Source organism: Nanorana parkeri, unplaced genomic scaffold (assembly GCF_000935625.1).
Source record: "Nanorana parkeri isolate BGI_ZX_2015 unplaced genomic scaffold, ASM93562v1 scaffold2620, whole genome shotgun sequence".
In the NCBI taxonomy this organism is placed as follows: Eukaryota; Metazoa; Chordata; class Amphibia; order Anura; family Dicroglossidae; genus Nanorana; species Nanorana parkeri.
Window position 1 is genome coordinate 21,652 of NW_017308888.1, and position 5,584 is coordinate 27,235.

The 5,584-nt window shown below is 41.4% G+C and overlaps 1 long non-coding RNA gene across 1 annotated transcript in view; it reads left to right on the top strand.

Moving 5' to 3' along the window:
- Window positions 1-1,247: 1,247 nt before the first annotated feature.
- LOC108802039 overlaps window positions 1,248-5,584 on the top strand; it is an 11,967-nt gene continuing 7,630 nt past the window's right edge. Inside the window, exon 1 of the long non-coding RNA XR_001942193.1 lies at window positions 1,248-1,257. This is a non-coding gene — a long non-coding RNA (uncharacterized LOC108802039). The remainder of the gene's footprint in view (window positions 1,258-5,584) is intronic.

The window sequence follows — 5,584 nt, forward strand, 5'->3', positions numbered from 1 at the left end:
AGCAGCCAACTTTTCTTTAATTAAATATAAAACTTTAATACAAAAATAAAACCAAAATATTCTCTGTAAGACACAACAGGTAAAAAACCACAGTGTAAACAACAGTTTTACATCTCCCAGGTTTCCGGGTCCCTGAAGGCACATATTGTAACAAGAGAAAAGGAACACCGCCCCATACCAAATGTGTCTACGGCTTCAGATGCCTAATACTGTGTCCCCAGCCGCAACACCACCGCCTCGGGGACGTCTCTCTGCCAACCGTAGACCCATCCAGCCCAAAGTACTTGCTCGACCCTTGAGCACCACTTAAACGGACACCCACACCTGTTATGGGTCCCCAACAAAACATTTTGCATAAAAAACTGCGGTATCCCTGCTACCTTCAAGGACCCCAAACCGCCCACGACTGCCATGACGAAACCAACTGGAACCTAGACAGAAACAAATTCAGAAATTAACAAACATCGCATCCTAGGGGCGGGCGGGCAGGCGGGAATTACTTTCTCCTGTTGAAATCCTCCTCAAACTGGCCTCTTCCTGTCTCCTCCCCAGGATCCCCACCCTCTCCCAACTAGTCTCCAATCAGGAGGAGACCACTCCTGCCTTGTTTTCCTTCATTCCTTCATTTTCAATTTAACCCCTTATCTCCCTGTCTCCCCTTCTCCCCCTGTCATGCTGTCCCTCCGCACAATTCCCTTTCTTCCTTGTGCTCCATGACTTTCTGTCTTGTACGATGAAGAAATGCTACTTTTTTAAAGTGTAGCAATTAAGAAAAAAATATTTCCACCAAAGTATTTGCTCTTTCAAATTTAAAAATATTCTGAAGGTTTGCAGTGACACCATCTTTGTTGTTGTTGTTGTTGTTGTTGTTGTTAACACAACTAAGCATTGCACATTGTAATTCAGTCCAACAACACAACATCCCACACACCAGCTGATCTGCAAATGCAAAAATAATTGGCTTTAATCTAATGACTTTTATGTATTGCTTTTCAGGTTGGCAGCAGAAGAGTGGTTCAATATGGTGCTGGAATTATGTTTATTTTAGGAACAATTGGAAAGTTTACTGCTTTGTTTGCCTCTATTCCAGATCCCATTCTTGGTGGAATGTTTTGTGCTTTATTTGGTAAGTAAAAAAAAGCACAATTAAATGAATTATAAGTATTATCTCCTATTACTTAGAAAGCAGTGGCAAAATACCCAGTAAACAGGTCCCTATTAGCATCAGTCCCAGTTCATAAGAAGCTCATCAGTAATGTGTAAAACGTATGAAAACATAAACATACTGTTGCTTAACAGTACCATAGAGTACACAGAGCTTACACGTATTAAACTACTATATTTTTGTAAACTATAGCCAAAGATATCAGGTAATGTCATTAATACTTCAAACTGTATTGCACTTGTATTTTACTAGTATTTTGAGGCCTTGTTCACACCAAGCGCGTTCCAGGAGCAGGGCAGAGCTAACTGACCGGATCAAAACTGCGTCCAATGTATTCCAATGGTATTTTGGGCTCTAGTTCACACCGCAGCGTTCAGTTCCAGAGCATGTAAAAAAACTGCAGCAAGCCCTATTTTACCTGCTCTGGAACGCTCTGGAACACATGCAAACGCATCTAAAATGCATGCAAACACTCAGGAACGCATTAAAAGGCCATTCTAAACTTTAAAAAAAAAAAAAGATTTTTTTTTTTAACCAAAAACGGCCCGGAGCACATTTAAAACATGGCAAAAAATACTGCAAAATTCACTGCACTGCGTGTGCAGAAACTCATGCAGATCTGGTCTGCATTTGGTGTGAACAAGCCCTTAGGCATTGTTCACACCAAGCGCGTTCCAGATGCAGAGCAGAGCAGTCACAGACCAGATCAAAACTGCGTCCAATGTATTCCAATTGTATTGTGTGCTCTAGCTCACACCGCAGCATTCATTTCCAGAGCATGTAAAAAAACTGCAGAAGCCCTATTTTGCCTGTTCTGGAACGCATGTAAACGCATCAAAAACGCATGTAAAAGCCCTGGAACGCACTGAAAGCCCAGTTTAAGCTAAAAAAAACGGCCCGCAACGCATCAAAAATGCGGCAAGATCGCGGCACAACCCACTGCACTGCGTGTGCAGAAACTCATGCAGATCTGGTTTGCATTTGGTGTGAACAAGCCCTAAATGCACTGCAGTAATACTTCAGCTGGGCTGCACTAATACTGCATTTGCACTGTAATAGGGCAGTTTTTTAATGTCCAAAAAACTGCATTTTTTTACATGTAACAAAAACTGCAGTATTACTTCTAAAAAACTGCAGTATTTATTGTAAGGGAGTGCTTCTTGTTATAGACAGCAATTGCATCCCTTCTGCCACACCTCCTGACATAACTTCCTGTTTGATCACTATAAAGCTGGAAGGTTCCAGAGAGAGAGTGCTCAGTCGTTTCAGCGCTATCCACTGTGTGTTCTGTTGCTATCCGTGCAATTCTGTTTACCTGAACTTTAGGATATTTGCAATCTGTGCCGGATTCATCTCTTGAGTATCCTATCCCAAGGTGTGTGCCCCTGCTATTGGGCTCTACATTTTCAATTACTAACAGTAAATGGCTCTATTGTAAAGTCACACCTTCCATAAATCATAGGAGCCAGTGTTAGCTCTTTTAACAAAAAAATTACCTTTTTTCAAAGAGATATTATTAGTAGGGATTAGCAAATCTGCTTAGGTTCAATTCCTGGGGGGGGGTGTTGAAACCTGCTTGAAGTCCAATAAACGCTTAACTAAAAACAACTTTGAAGTCTATGGAAAGTGAATGTTGAAACAAAATTTGGCACTGATATGGGAGACATTTAAAAAAACAAATAATTTTTTTCAAAATACCGTATAATTTTTTTACAAATGTGACAGGCTTGGGAGATGCTTTTAAGCTATACATTTAGCATGGCTTAAATAAATCAACAGCACACAAGCAGTTGAATTCTTTAGCCACTGGGTTACGCAACTACCTTCAGGAGATCGGGCAGTGGAAAATCAATCAAAGATGCAGGAGAGGGCTGCATAACAACTCCCACTCCCATCCTGCCTCAGTTTTTTTGCAAGTGTTAGGCCTGTCCAAAAGAAGAAATATTGACACCGGCACTCCAATAGCAAATCATCTACGTCTATTTATTTGACATATGAGCAGCATAGCATGATATACTCAGTGCAATGTTTCGGGGTCTCACAGGATCCCCTTCATCAGACAGAACAGGTGATGCAGATGCAAGTGAAAACACATGACTATATACACACCATAATGTAATGCAGGGATGGCCAAAGTGTGGCCCTCCAGCTGTGGTGGAACTACGAATCCAATGAGGCTTTGCAAGATTCTCACAGCCACAGACATGACTCCCGGAGAGAGATGCTTCATGGGATTTGTAGTTTCACCACAGCTGGAGGACCGGAGTTTCCTGCTACAGGGGCGGATCCAGAGTCTATTCTCGGGAGGGGCACTGCCAGAAAATAAAGTTTTGCTTACAGAACGGTTAATATTTTATTTACGTATCATACAGTCCTAACCTTGTTTAAAACAGTGACACATTTATAATTACAGATTACAGATTTTTACATGACAGGGAGACAGAATATGTTTGACCACAAATAACTTTATTATCACAAAGATCATAAGCAGTTTGTATACTTATAACAGAATATTCCCAGGCAAAATATTCACAAACAATATAAAATGCTATTTAAAAAACATGTAGCAAACCCAAACATTATCAATCTCTAATCACGCACAATAGAAACAGATTATTTGTAAATTACATAACATGAAAAATCCACAGAATTAGCTCAAGTCTTTGTTTTCCTTGCTTGGCAAACAGCTCGATGACTTGGTCAGTATTCACAGGAATATCTCTGTGAATGTAAAATAGATGCTGTTGAGCTACTGCTTGAGCATTTCCATTGAGATATTGCTGATAATGCACTCACCACTTTTACAAGCCCATCTCGAAATCTTATAAGAGAATCATGGCGCTCTACCCATCTAGTTTCACAAAGACTGGTCAGTTGAGAGCCTAGCTCCTGCTTTAAAAACAAATGACGCTTTCCTGATTGATTAAAGAATTAAATGGCTGATTTGACCACTGCTACTGCATTGCGAACTGCTGCCACTTGTGAGGACTTTGAAATTGAATTGTTCAGAGAATGGTTGTAGCAAGGACATCTGCAACTGTTGGGTGCTGCATGAAGAATTTCAGATACAGCACCAGCCACCTCTGAAGACATAACACTGCAACTGTCTGTTCCAATGCCAACACAATGAGTGATGTCCAGGGAGAGGTCTTTAATAAGTTGTATAAACATCTGGCCTAAAACTTGTCCTGAGAAATCTTATAAGAGAATCATGGCGCTCTACCCATCTAGTTTCACAAAGACTGGTCAGTTGAGAGCCTAGCTCCTGCTTTAAAAACAAATGACGCTTTCCTGATTGATTAAAGAATTAAATGGCTGATTTGACCACTGCTACTGCATTGCGAACTGCTGCCACTTGTGAGGACTTTGAAATTGAATTGTTCAGAGAATGGTTGTAGCAAGGACATCTGCAACTGTTGGGTGCTGCATGAAGAATTTCAGATACAGCACCAGCCACCTCTGAAGACATTGAGTGATGTCCAGGGAGAGGTCTTTAATAAGTTGTATAAACATCTGGCCTAAAACTTGTCCTGTAAGCCTTGGTTCTGAATCTGAATCAGTTCCTGATTTATTCTGGGTTGCAAATTCATAAGCATCTACAAATTTTACAAACTCTTCGCGAATAGATCCATTGTATACATATCTAAAGTTGAGTGAAAGTTGTTCTGTATGGGAAATATCTGTAGTTTCATCAAAGATTACACTAAAATAGCAAGTCTCTTTAATTCTAGCTACAATGATATTGCTGATTACATCACCACAACACCTGATTAACTCATTTTGTGTGGATTTGGAAATGTAAGTAGCACGGGAAGATGCAGTAAGGAGGTGCTTTTCTAACATTTTGTCTCCAGATGCAACTCGATATCTCAGCAATTCCCGAAAGTCATCCATTAAAGCGCCATCATCTTGGTGGCCACGCAGAGGTATATTTTTTTCTACCCAAAAATATAATAGACTAAATAATAGCCAAATTCACTCTCGATTCTTCTTCACCTTCTGAAGACGATGTGTGTTTATTTGATTGACAATTTTGTGATCTGGTGAATGGTAGGTTTTTAAAAATGCCTTTCCTTCAATGACACTCTCTTGGTGATAAACAAGTCTTGAATGGACTTCCAGCAGGGGCGGACTGGGCCGGGGGACAGTGTGGCAATTGACCCCCGGGCCTCTCTGGTGCCTGTAAAAACGGCCGCCAGCACAGCGGGAATCTCCCCTCTCGGCCACTCGGATCCTGCAGAGGAGGAGGAGAAGAGGCTCTTCAGCTGCCTGTGATAAGCCCGTGTAGTGCTTGAGCTCCTCGGCAGCTGCCTCCGCCCACTTCTTCTGCTATTGGCTGGAGGGAGACTGCACTTCTACTGACTGTCTGCCTGGGTCCTGAAGGGAGGACAGCAGGAAGTGGCTGGAATCACCTCCAAA